Source organism: Mobula hypostoma, chromosome X2 (genome assembly GCF_963921235.1).
Source record: "Mobula hypostoma chromosome X2, sMobHyp1.1, whole genome shotgun sequence".
NCBI classification, from domain to species: Eukaryota; Metazoa; Chordata; class Chondrichthyes; order Myliobatiformes; family Myliobatidae; genus Mobula; species Mobula hypostoma.
Window position 1 is genome coordinate 17284159 of NC_086129.1, and position 13839 is coordinate 17297997.

Consider the following 13839-nt stretch of genomic DNA (forward strand, 5'->3'; position numbering starts at 1 on the left):
GTAAACATCTATCAAATCTCCCCTCATTCTTCTACGCTCTAAGGAATAAAGTACTAACCTATTCAATCTTTCCCTGTAACTCAACTCCTGAAGACCTGGCAACATCCTGGTAAATCTTCTCTGCACTCTTTCAATCTTACTGATATCCTTCCTATAGTTAGGTGACCAGCATTGTACACAATACTCAAAATTTGTCCTTACCGCTGTCTTATACAACAGTATAACATCCCATAACATCCCAACTCCTATACTCAATACTTTGATTTATGAATGCCAAGATGTCAAAAGCCTTCTTTACAACCCTGTCTATGGTTGTAAAGAGATGTCCTCTTTTTCAAAGAAAGGGGCTTCCCTTTCTCCGCCATCAACATTGCCCTCAACCACATCTTTGCCATTTCACACACGTCTGCTCTTACCCGATCCTCCCGCCCCCCTACTAGGAATAGGGTTCCTCATCCTCATCTACCACCCCATCAGCCTCCACATTCAGCGCATAATTCTCCGAAACTACCACCCTCTCCAACGGGATCCCACCACCAAACACATCTCCCCACCCCGCCCCCCCCAACCACTTTCTGCTTTCCGCAGAGATCACTCTCTACGCGACTTCTTTGTCCATTTGTCCCTCCCCACTGATCTCCCTTCTGGCACTTATCCTTGCAAGTGGAACAAGTGCTACACCTGCCCCTACACCTCCTCCCTCAGGGTCCTAAACAGTCCTTCCAGGTGAGTCGACACTTCACCTGTGAGTCTGTTGGGGTGATTTACTGTGTTCTGTGCTCCCTGTGTGGTCTCCTGTATATTGGTGAGACCCGATGTAGATTGGGAGACTACTTTGCCGAGCATCTACGCTCTGTCTGCCAGAACAAGTGTGATCTCCCAGTGGCCACCTGTTTTAATTCCACTCCCCATTCCAATTCCACTTCCCATTCCCATTCTGATATGTCCATCTACGGCCTCCTCCAGTGTTGTGATGAGGCTATACTTAGGTTGGAGTAACAACACCTGGTATTCCGTTTGGGTAACCTCCAACCTGAAAATCGATTTCTCCAATTTTTGGTAATGCCTCACACCACCCCACCCCCCACCTTCACCATTTCCCATCCCCTTATCTCCTTGTCTGCTCATTGCCTCCCTCTGGTGCTCCTCCCACCTTTTCTGTCTTTTTCACCAATCAGCTTCCCAGCTCTTTACTTCATCGCTCCCCCTTCCGGTTTCACCTATTACCTCGTGTTTCTCTCTCCCCTCCCCCGTACCTTTTAAATCTGCTCATCTGTTTTCTCCAGTCCTGATGAAAGGTCTCCACCTGAAACATCAACTGTACTTTTTTTGTATAGATGCTGCCTGGCCTGTTGAGCTCCTCCAGTATTTTGTGTGTGTTGAAAGGGGACACGAGCAGGGATGATGGCAGAATAGCAATGGCTGGAGTTTCTGGTAGCAATTTGGAATGTGCAGGTTAGATGTATCCCAAGGAAGAAGTATTCCAAAGGCATGTTGATACAACCATGACTGACAAGGGAAATCAAAGCCAACATAAGTATGAGCATAAAAGAGGGCATATAATAAAGCAAAAGTTAGTGGGAAGTTAAGAATATTCTCATTGGAGGGTCATCATCATCATCATCATCATCATCATCATCAGGTGCCATGCCCAGTTTGAGCTTTGACTGCCATGGCCCACACACTCCTGTTTTGGGTCAAATGGATCAATTCATTGGTATTCATTTCCAATTCTGTGGCTGCTGTCTCCATCATCATTTGTCTTTGTCTTCCTCTTGCTTTCTTCCCTTTAATCTTTCCCATAATTACCGTGCATTCTAACTCCTCTTTCCTAATCACATGTCCAATGAAGTTACATTGCCTTTTCATGATCTCATACATTATTTCTCTTTTTCTGTTTGCTCTGTTCATGACATGCTCATTAGATATTCGTTTTGTCCATGATATTCTTTGCATCCTCCTCAAAAACCACATTTCTGCTGCTACAATTTGTTTCTTCATGTTACTAGATATTGTCCAATGTTCTGAGCCATATAAAATAACTGGATAAACATAACATTTCAGTACTCTGAGGCGGGTTGTCATGCCTAGTTTAGTATTGGTCAGTATACTCTTCATTCTCGTAAAAGTATCTTTTGCCATCCCTATTCTTCTTTTGATGTCCAAGTCGCACCTGCCATCTGATGTCACCCAGCTTCCTAAGTAACAAAAGTTCTTTACTTGTTTTATGTCTTTCCCATTTATTCTTAGCCTGCAGATAGGATTCTCCTTCTTTTTGGATATCACCATACACACTGTCTTTTTGCAATTGATAGACCCATTTTTGCACTTTCTTCAACAATTATATCAATCAAGTTTTGTAGTTCTTCCTCCATACTTGCAATTAACACAGTGTCATCTGCATATCTGAAATTATTGATGATTTCACTGCCAACTTTGATTCCCAAGATGTCTCTTACTTTTTGTAATATTGTTTCACTGTACATATTAATTTTATCAGGGGAGAAAACACACCCTTGTCTAACGCCTTTCTTGATTTTCGTAAACTGACTCACTTCTCCATCTATTCTTACAGCGGCAGTTTGTTCCCAGTACAGATTTCTGATTAGATAGAGGTCTTTCGAATCTAGATCTAGAGTTTCCTGTAATATTTCAAATAACTTATTATGCTTCACTTTATCAAATGCTTTTGTGTAGTCAATAAAACAAACAAACAAATCTCTTTGCACTTCAATAGCTCGTTCTCATAGTATCCTTAACATCAATATTGCGTTTCTTATACCTTTGTCTTTCACAAAACCACATTGTTCTTTTCCTGTTTCAGCTTGTTTCTTTCTTTTAGCTCTTGTCATCAAAATTCTTAGAAATATCTTGGTGATATGACTCATTAAACTTATGGTCCTATGTAATTCACATTCTATTGCTCCAGCTTTCTTGGGAAGAGTGATGAATACTGATTTTTTTTTCATCTCTTCTAGTATTATTCCAGTCTCATAAGTGTCATTGATTAAATCAGTAAGTTTTTCAATTCCATAATCTTCAAGGGCAATAATTTGTTCTATTACTAATTCATCAGGACCTGCTGCCTTTCCTTTCTTCATCTTATTTATTGCATTACGAACTTCAGATTTTAAAATACTTGGACCTTCAATGTTTTTCTGAATTTCTGGTTTTTCACCTCGATCGTCTTCAAACAATTCCTGAAGATACTCAGTCCATCTGTTCATAATCTCATCTTTTTTCATGATAATGGTACCGTCCTTTGCTTTCAAACATCCACCTGAAGAACAGAGGATATAGCCTTAGAAAAGAGAGGCGTCCATTTAGAATGGAGATGAGAGGAATTTCTTTAGCCAGAGGGTGCTGAGTGTGTCGAATTCGTTGCCACAAGTGGCTGTGGAGGCCAGGTTATTTGGTGTATTTAAGGTGGAGGTTGATAAGTTCTTGATTAGTCAGGGTGTGAAAGAATATGGGGAGAAGGTAGGCGTCCAAACACCATGATGAGGCAGTTGCTACCATCTAGTCCATTAAGAACGCCTCGGGCTGCGGTGTCTATCCAGAGTGTGGGAAGTGAACAGTCTAAATGTATAAGTGATCTTACAATCTCCGAATAAGCTGAAAGGACTTGGTGAACTTGATTCTCATTCATGTAGATACAGCACCTGGAAACCAGCAGATATCCACCATTGCAGGAATAGGGGGTGCTGTGAAGCACTTCAGTCCAGACTGAAGCAACGGGGAACATAACCACTGCTCCCTAGTATCCTCCTGACCAATGTACAGTCATTTGAGAGCAAGATCGAGCACCTAAGAGTGTGTTTGCTGTATCAGAGGGAAATGAAGGATTGCTGCTTCCTCTGTTTTACTGAGACATGGCTCACTTACCACACTCCGGATAGGTGCTGCAGCACGAGAGATTCTTAGTGGACTAGATGGTGGCATCTGCCTCATCGTGGTGCTCAGATGTGTTGTCTCACTTTTGTTCTCCCGACTTGGAACATAAAATGATTAATTCCTGACTGTTCTACTGCAAGTGTTTTCAAGCATGATCCTGAACACAGTTTACATACCGTCCAAAGCAGATGTAACACTGGCACTCAATCCATTGAGTGCTGTGATTAATAAACAAGAAATGGCCTCCCTTGATGCCTTGCCAGGAACTTGAATCAGGCTGCCCAAGCGTTATCAGCACATCACCTGCTGCACCAGAGTACCCAAAACACTTGACCACTGCTACGTTACCATCAAAAATAACTGCTGTTCCATCCCTCAACTGCATTTCAGGAAATTTGACCACTTGGCTGCTCTACCTGCATATAGGCAGGGACTAAAGAGCAAGGTGCCAGAAGTAAGAAAAGTGGTGGTCACAGGAGGAAGAGAAGAGACTGCTTTCGAGTCAGTAGACTGGGCCATATTAAAGGACTGAATGAATATACCATGGTTGTCACAAATTTTATACATGTGGATCACAAGATGTGGACTAGTGTGCCCTTACAGAATCAATCAGTCTTTACCAACCAGAAGCCCTGGATGAACTAAGGAATTCACAGTTTGCTAGAAGTTAGATTGGTGGTGTTCAGGACTGGCGACCCAGAAAGCTGCAAGCGTTCCAGGTATGACCTCCAGAAAGCCACCTTACATGCAAAGTGGCAGTTCAAGACTAAACTTGAATCACAGAGGGATGCTCGACAACTGTGGCAAAACTTGAATGCCATTACCTCCTATAAAGCAAAACCAAGTAACATAAATGGCAACACACAATATGCTGAAGGAACTCAGCAGGCCAGTCAGCATCTATGGAAAAAATATAAATGACAACAAGCCTTTGCTCCCAGATGAGGTCATACCTTTTATGCTTGTTTTGACTGTCAGAACAGAGGCACCTTCACGAACCCCACACCACCTCGTCAGCCCATGATGTCAATCTCTGAGGCTAACGTGAAAGCATCCTTCAGGAGGGTGAACCCATTGAAAGCATCTAGCCCAGATGGTGTACCTGTGCGAGCACTGAAGACCTGTGCTTATCAACTGGCTTGTCGGGGGGGGGGGCGGGTGTGGTTAACTGACATTCTTAGCCTCTCACTTCAGCAGTCTGAAGTATCCATCTGCTTCAATCAGGCTTCATGCATATCGGTGCCAAGAAGAACATAGAAATCTGCTTCAATGACCATCGTGCAATAGTACTTAGATCCACTGTGATGAATTCTTTTGTGAAGATGATCATGAAGCACATCAACTTCTGCCTAAGGAGTGAACTGGATCCACTCCGGTTTGCCTACTGTCACAGCAGGTTCAGAGCGGATGCCATTTAATTGGCTCTTCTCTCAGCTCTGGAAAACCTGGACAGTAAAAATGCTCTTTACTGACAACAGCTCAGCATTCAATACTATCATCCCCTCAAAACTAATCGATAAATTCCAAGACCTGATCCTCACAACCTCCTTGTGCAACTGGGTCATAGTTTCCTCACCTGCAGACCCCATTCAGTGCGGATTGGCAACAACATCTCCACACTCACTATCAGCACAGGTGCACCACAAGGCTGTATACTTAACCCCTTGCTTTACGTGTACCTCTGATTGTGTAGCGAAGTACAGCTCCAATACCGTTTTTAAGTTTGCTGATGACACTTGTTGGCCGAATCAAAGGTGGTGATGAATCACTGTAGAAGAAGGAGACTGAAAATCTGTTTGAGTGGTGCCACAACAATCTCTCACTCAACATCAGCAAAACCAAAGTACAGGAAGAAGAAATCAGAGGTCCATGAGCCAGTCCACCAGTCATTAAATTCCTTGGTGTCATCATATCAGTGGATCTGTCCTGGGACCCGCTGGTAAATGCCGTCACAAATAAGGCACACCAGCACCTTAACTTTCTTAAGAAGTTTGCATAGATTTGGCATGTCACCAAAAATTTGACAAACTTCTGCGGATGCACAATGGAGATGATCCTGACTGGTTGCATCACAGCCTATTATCGAAACTCCAATGCCTGTGAATGGAAAAGACTATAGAAAGTGGTGGATACAGCCCAACCCATTACAGGCGGAACCCTTCCTGCTGTTGAGTATATTTACATGGACCATAAGACATCGGAGCAAAATTTAGCCTATAATTTCCTTTCTTCTTAGTGCTGTTGCACGATGGTCATTGAAACAGATTTCTATGTTCTTCTTGGACACTGATATGCATGAAGCCTGATTGAAGCAGATGGATGTGAATTGGGATGACATTTTTGCAGGGAAATGTACTATCGACATGTGGTCGATGTTTAGGGATCTCTTGCAGGATGTTAGGGATAAGTTTGTCACGGTGAGGAAGATAAAGAATGGTAGGGTGAAGGAACCATGGGTGACAAGTGAGGTGGAAAATCTAGTCAGGTGGAAGAAGGCATCATACATGAGGTTTAGGAAGCAAGGATCAGATGGGTCTATTGAGGAATATAGGGTAGCAGGAAAGGAGCTTAAGAAGGGGCTGAGGAGAGCAAGAAGGGGGCACGAGAAGGCCTTGGCGAGTAGGGTAAAGGAAAACCCCAAGGCATTTTTCAGTTATGTGAAGAACAAAAGGATGACAGGAGTGAAGGTAGGACTGATTAGAGATAAAGCTGGGAAGATGTGCAAGGAGGCTGTGGAACTGAGCGATGTCCTCAATGAATAGTTCTCTTCAGTATTCACCAATGAGAGGGCACTTGATGATGGTGAGAACAACATGAGTGAGGTTGATGTTCTGGAGCATGTTGCTATTAAGGGAGAGGAGGTATTGGAGTTGTTAAAATACATTAGGATGGATAAGTCCCCGGGGCCTGACGGAATATTCCCCAGGCTGCTCCACGAGGCGAGGGAAGAGATTGCTGAGCCTCTGGCTAGGATCTTTATGTCCTCGTTGTCCACGGGAATGGTACCGGAGGATTGGAGAGAGGCGAATGTTGTCCCCTTGTTCAGAAAAGGTAGTAGGGATAGTCCGGGTAATTATAGACCAGTGAGCCTTACATCTGTGGTGGGAAAGCTGTTGGAAAAAATTCTCAGAGATAGGATCTCTGGGCATTTAGAGAATCATGGTCTGATCAGAGACAGTCAGCATGGCTTTGTGAAGGGCAGATCATGTCTAACAAGCCTGATAGAGTTCTTTGAGGAGGTGACCGGGCATATAGCTGAGGGTAGTGCAGTGGATGTGATCTATATGGATTTTAGTAAGGCATTTGACAAGGTTCCACACGGTAGGCTTATTCAGAAAGTCAGAAGGCATGGGATCCAGGGAAGTTTGGCCAGGTGGATTCAGAATTGGCTTGCCTGCAGAAAGCAGAGGGTCATGGTGGAGGGAGTATATTCGGATTGGAGGGTTGTGACGAGTGGTGTCCCACAAGGATCTGTTCTGGGACCTCTACTTTTCGTGATTTTTATTAACGATTGGATGTGGGGGTAGAAGGGTGGGTTGGCAAGTTTGCAGACGACACAAAGGTTGGTGGTGTTGTAGATAGTGTAGAGGATTGTCGAAGATTGCAGAGAGACTGATAGGATGCAGAAGTGGGCTGAGAAGTGGCAGATGGAGTTCAACCCTGAGAAGTGTGAGGTAGTATACTTTGGAAGGACAAACTCCAAGGCAGAGTACAAAGTAAATGGCAGGGTACTTGGTACTTTGAAGGAGCAGAGGGATCTCGGGGTACATGTCCACAGATCCCTGAAAGTTGCCTCACAGGTGGATAGGGTACTTAAAGAAAGCTTATGGGGTGTTAGCCTTCACAAGTTGAGGGATAGAGTTTAAGAATCGTGAGGTAATGATGCAGCTCTATATAACTCTGGTTAGGCCACACTTGGAGTACTGTGTCCAGTTCTGGTCGCCTCACTATAGGAAAGATGTGGAAGCATTGGAAAGGGTACAGAGGAGATTTACCAGGATGCTGCCTGGTTTAGAGAGTATGCACTATGATCAGAGATTAAGGGAGTTAGGGCTTTACTCTTTGGATAGGAGGAGGATGAGAGGAGACATGATGGAGGTATACAAGATATTAAGAGGAATAGATAGACTGGATAGCCAGCGCCTCTTCCCCAGGGCACCATGCTCAATACAAGAGGACATGGCTTTAAGGTAAGGAGTGGGAAGTTCAAGGGGGATATTAGAGGAAGGGTTTTTACTCAGAGAATGGTTGGTGCGTGGAATGCACTGCCTGAGTCAGTGGTGGAGGCAGATACACTAGTGAAATTTAACAGATGACTAGACAGGTATATGGAGGAATTTAAGGTGGGGGGTTATATGGGAGGCAGGGTTTAAGGGTTGGCACAACATTGTGGGCCGAAGGTACTGGGCTGTACTGTTCTATGTTCTGCCTCCTGTAAAGAGTGGAGTGACGTGGTGCACTGCCATAAGAAAGCAGCATCCATTACTTAGAACCCTAACATTCAAGCCGTGCTCTCTTCTTGCTACCACCATTGGGTAGGAGTTGAAGAAGCCATAGGTCCTACATCACCAGGTTCAGGAATAGCTATTACCCTGGAGGCTAGAGCCATCAGGCTCCTGAACTGGTGTGGATAACTTCCCTCATCTCAACGCGAAACTGATTCCACAACCTCCAGAATCACTTTTAAGGACTCTTTTACAAGTCATGTTCTCAGTATTATTTTTTAAATTTGTACAGTTTGTGTTATTTTGCACATTGGGTGTCAGTCTTTGTTAATGTTTATTGTAAATTCTTTTTTAGAATTTTTCCCGTAAATGCTCACAATGAAGTGAATCTCAATGTAGTATATGGTAATATATGCACACTTTGTTAATAAAATTACTTTGAACTTTTGAAATTGCAAGCAATATTTTCTGCCCAGTAAGAACATGTGGTAAGATAGCAGAGTCATGTTACCACAATAGTAAATGAACAATAGGTTGAGTGTGACTGATTAGAGCTTGAATTTTTTTTGTTTTTACTTTTTAGTTCAGTTTGGGGATGTATTTTTGATTTTTGTCAGTGTTCAGTGAGATTGGTTAATTTTTGCTGCTTTTTTAAAAAAAAAATGAGTCAATAAATTGCGAAAGCATTTGGTCTCAGTCATTTATATTGAAATAGCAGATGGTCATTGCATAATGTTATATGCCTGCATATGGATTTTGCCAGTTACATTGTGAAGCTCTAGTATTTAAAATCTATTTGGCCTGATTGTAGTGATTATACATTTGAATTTTTTGTCACTGTTTTGATATGATACAGATCCAGGAAGATCTTAACTATGCTTCTGAGGAAGTAATGGATTTTCCTCTCCTAATGGTGCTTTATCTAAATATGTACAGCTGTTGAAGCAAACCTGATTTGCAGTCGTGCAGGAAATGAAGTGACTCCGTCAATAACCTTGTGTACTCTGCATTCTTTCATTTCACCAAATAATCACACTGACAAAGGTCATTAAACTAATGGAAAACATATTGTATCCAGTCATTAATGAATACTATGAAACATGTTTTATTACTACTTGAAAAATCCTTTAATAATATTTGGGATAATTTGCTTCGTCAGATTTCTGTAAATCTGGTCATTTTAAACCTGGTATTGTGTACAGTTCTGGTTGTCACACTACAGGGACAATAGAGTAAAAATAGTAGGAAGCAGAGCAAGTGTAGAAGTTCATCAGAATGTTGTCTGGAATGGAAAGCTGTAGCTATAAGGAGAACAACAGGAATTCTGCAGATGCTGGAAATACAAGCAACACACATCAAATTTGCTGGTGAATGCAGCAGGCCAGGCAGCACCGCTAGGAAGAGGTGCAGTCAACGTTTCAGGCCGAGACCCTTCGTCAGGACTAACTGAAGGAAGAGTGAGTAAGGGATTTGAAAGTTGGAGGGGGAGGGGGAGATCCAAAATGATAGGAGAAGACAGGAGGGGGAGGGATGGAGCCAAGAGCTGGACAGGTGATTGGCAAAAGGGATACGAGAGGATCATGGGACAGGAGGTCCGGGAAGAAAGACAAGGCGGGGGGAACCCAGAGGATGGGCAAGGGGTATATTCAGAGGGACAGAGGGAGAAAAAGGAGAGTGAGAGAAAGAATGTATGTATAAAAATAAATAACAGATGGGGTACGAGGGGGAGGTGGGACCTTAGCGGAAGTTAGAGAAGTCGATGTTCATGCCATCAGGTTGGAGGCTACCCAGACGGAATATAAGGTGTTGTTCCTCCAACCTGAGTGTGGCTTTATCTTTCCAGTAGAGGAGGCCGTGGATAGACATGTCAGAATGGGAATGGGATGTGGAATTAAAATGTGTGGCCACTGGGAGATCCTGCTTTCTCTGGTGGACAGAGCGTAGGTGTTCAGCAAAGCGGTCTCCCAGTCTGTGTCGGGTCTCGCCAATACATAAAAGGCCTCATCGGGAGCACCGGACGCAGTATATCACCCCAGCCGACTCACAGGTGAAGTGTCGCCTCACCTGGAAGGACTATTTGGGGCCCTGAATGGTGGTAAGGGAGGAAGTGTAAGGGCATGTGTAGCACTTGTTCCGCTTACACGGATAAGTGCCAGGAGGGAGATCAGTGGGGAGGGATGGGGGTTACGAATGGACAAGGGAGTCGCATAGGGAGCGATCCCTGCGGAAAGCAGAGAGAGGGGGGAGAGGGAAAGACGGAGGGATTGCGAGAAGGGGATGGGGTTTTTGCAAGAGACAGGGTGAGAAGAGGAATAGTCGAGATAGCTGTGAGAGTCAGTAGGCTTATAGTAGACATCAGTGGATAAGCTGTCTCCAGAGACAGAGACAGAAAGATTTAGAAAGGGGAGGGAGGTGTCGGAAATGGACCAGGTAAACTTGAGGGCAGGGTGAAAGTTGGAGGCAAAGTTAATAAAGTCAACGAGCTCTGCATGCGTGCGGGAAGCAGCGCCAATGCAGTCGTCGATGTAGCGAAGGAAAAGTGGGGGACAGATACCAGAATAGGCACGGAACATAGATTGTTCCACAAAGCCAACAAAAAGGCAGGCATAGCTAGGACCCATACGGGTGCCCATAGCTACACCTTTAGTTTGGAGAAAGTGGGAGGAGCCAAAGGAGAAATTATTAAGAGTAAGGACTAATTCCGCTAGACGGAGCAGAGTGGTGGTAGAGGGGAACTGATTAGGTCTGGAATCCAAAAAGAAGCGTAGAGCTTTGAGACCTTCCTGATGGGGGATGGAAGTATATAGGGACTGGACATCCATGGTGAAAATAAAGCGGTGGGGGCCAGGGAACTTAAAATCATTGAAAAGTTTAAGAGTGTGAGAAGTATCATGAACATAGGTAGGAAGGGGTTGAACAAGGGGGGATAAAACCGTGTCGAGGTATGCAGAAACGAGTTCGGTGGAGCAGGAGCAAGCTGAGACAATAGGTCGGCCAGGACAGGCAGGTTTGTTGATCCTGGGTAGGAGGTAGAAACGGGAAGTGCGAGGTGTGGGAACTATAAGGTTGGTAGCAGTGGATGGGAGATCCCCTGAGCGGATAAAGTCGATGATGGTGTGGGAGACAATGGCCTGGTGCTCCTTAGTGGGGTCACGATCGAGGGGTAAATAAGAGGAGGTATCCGCGAGTTGTTGCTGTGCCTCGGCAAGGTAGAGGTCAGTACACCAGATTACAACAGCACCCCCCTTATCGGTGGGTTTCATAATAAGGTTAGGATTAGTGCGGAGGGAGTGGAGAGCAGAGCGTTCCGAAGGAGTGAGGTTGGAATGGGGACAAGGTGCGGTGAAGTCGAGATGGTTGATGTCCCGTCGGCAGTTAGCGATAAAGAGATCCAGAGCAGGCAGAAGACCAGAGCGAGGTGTCCATGAAGACGAGGAGGGTTGAAGACGGGAGAAGGGGTCATCGGTGGGGGTGGAAAATGCCATCCCCTTCTTGCAATTCCTCCGTCGCATCTGCTCTCAGGATGAGGCTTTTCTTTCCAGGATGAGGGAGATATCCTCCTTTTTTAAAGAAAGGGGCTTCCCTTCCTCCACCATCAACTGTGCTCTCAAACACAACTCTCCCATTTCACGCACATCTGCTTTCACCCCATCCTCCCGCCACCCCACTAGGAATAGGGTTCCCCTTGTCCTCACCTACCACCCCACCAGCCTCCGGGTCCAACATATAATTCTCCATAACTTCCGCCACCTCCAACGGGATCCCACCACTAAGCACATCTTTCCCTTCCCGCCCCCCCCTCGCCTTCCGCAGGGATCGCTCCCTATGAGACTCCCTTGTCCATTCGTCCCCCCCATCCCTCACCACCGATCTCCCTCCTGGCACTTATCCTTGTAAGCGGAACAAGTGCGACATATGCCCTTACACTTCCTCCCTTACCACCACTCAGGGCCCCAAACAGTCCTTCCAGGTGAGGCGACACTTCACCTGTGAGTCGGCTGGGGTGATATACTGCGTCCGGTGCTCCCGATGTGGCCTTTTATATATTGGCGAGACCCGACGCAGACTGGGAGATCGTTTTGCTGAACACCTACGCTCTGTCTGCCAGAGAAAGCAGGATCTCCCAGTGGCCACACATTTTAATTCCACATCCCATTCCCATTCTGACATGTCTATCCACGGCCTCCTCTACTGTAAAGATGAAGCCACACTCAGGTTGGAGGAACAACACCTTAAATTCCGTCTGGGTAGCCTCCAACCTGATGGCATGAAAATCGATTTCTGATTCCTGATGAAAACTTCCGCTATTGCCCCACCTCCCCCTCGTACCCCATCTGTTATTTATTTTTATGCACACATTCGTTCTGTCACTCTCCTTTTTCTCCCTCTGTCCCTCTGAATATACCTCTTGCCCATCCTCTGGGTTCCGCCCCCCCCCCTGTCTTTCTCCCCGGGTCTCCTGTCCCATGATCCTCTCGTATCCCTTTTGCCTATCACCTGTCTAGCTCTTGGCTCCATCCCTCCCGCTCCTGTCTTCTCCTATCATTTTGGATCTCCCCCTCCCCCTCCAACTTTCAAATCCTTTAATAACTCTTCCTTCAGTTAGTCCTGACGAAGGGTCTCGGCCTGAAACGTCGACTGCACCTCTTCCTAGAGATGCTGCCTGGCCTGCTGCGTTCAGCAGCAACTTTGATGTGTGTAGCTATAAGGAGATATTAGATAGGCTGTTTATTCCCACTGGAATGTATGAGGCTTAGGAGTGACTTCATGCAAGTTTATAACTTGAGAAGCATAGAAAAGCTAGATGAGTTTGCTCCCTAGGACAGGGACCTTGTCAAAAGCCTTGCTGAAGTTCAAGTAAACAACATCCACCACGCTACATCTTCATCGGTTTTCTTAGTTGCCTCAAAAAAAAACTGATCTAATCTAATTTGAGGGATATCTTTCCACACACACATGCACGTGCTTGCGCACAAACGCTCTCACACAGGCACGCATTCTATTGCGCTCTCTCAAGCACTTATCTGGAATGAGCTGCCAGATGGGAAGGTAGGAGCAGATACAATAACAACATTTAAAATACGTTTAGAGGAATATGGCCCTAATGTAGGCAAATGAGGTTAGCCTGGCATGGTTGGCATTGATGAGGTGGGTCATTAGGGCCTGTTTCTGGACTGCATGATCCTGGCAATGACATTCCCTGTGGTAGCTGAAGGGGAAGACTCCACTGTGGTTACCACAGTCATATCTTGTCTCCTTTCTTGAAGATGATGATGGTACCTTCGATGTCCCCTGACAGTTGTGAATGTATTTGTGACTGAATTTTGTCAATGCTAAGTCTGTTCCTGAGGTTTATTTGTTTTTCAGTGGACACTTGATCATTTTAATCATGGTCAAGGAAGAACTGAATAAGGTGTCGTGAGATGGAGATAAGGGTACTCATGACAAAGAACAACTCAGATTCAAGGAATCTTTTAAACATTCCATCTGAAAGAACTGT

General features: G+C 45.0%; 1 protein-coding gene across 6 annotated transcripts in view; it reads left to right on the forward strand.

The window, feature by feature from the left end:
• Positions 1-13839, forward strand: part of LOC134340898 (rho GTPase-activating protein 32-like) — a 576830-nt gene that overhangs the window by 257776 nt on the left and 305215 nt on the right. The gene's annotated exons all lie outside the window — the stretch shown is intronic.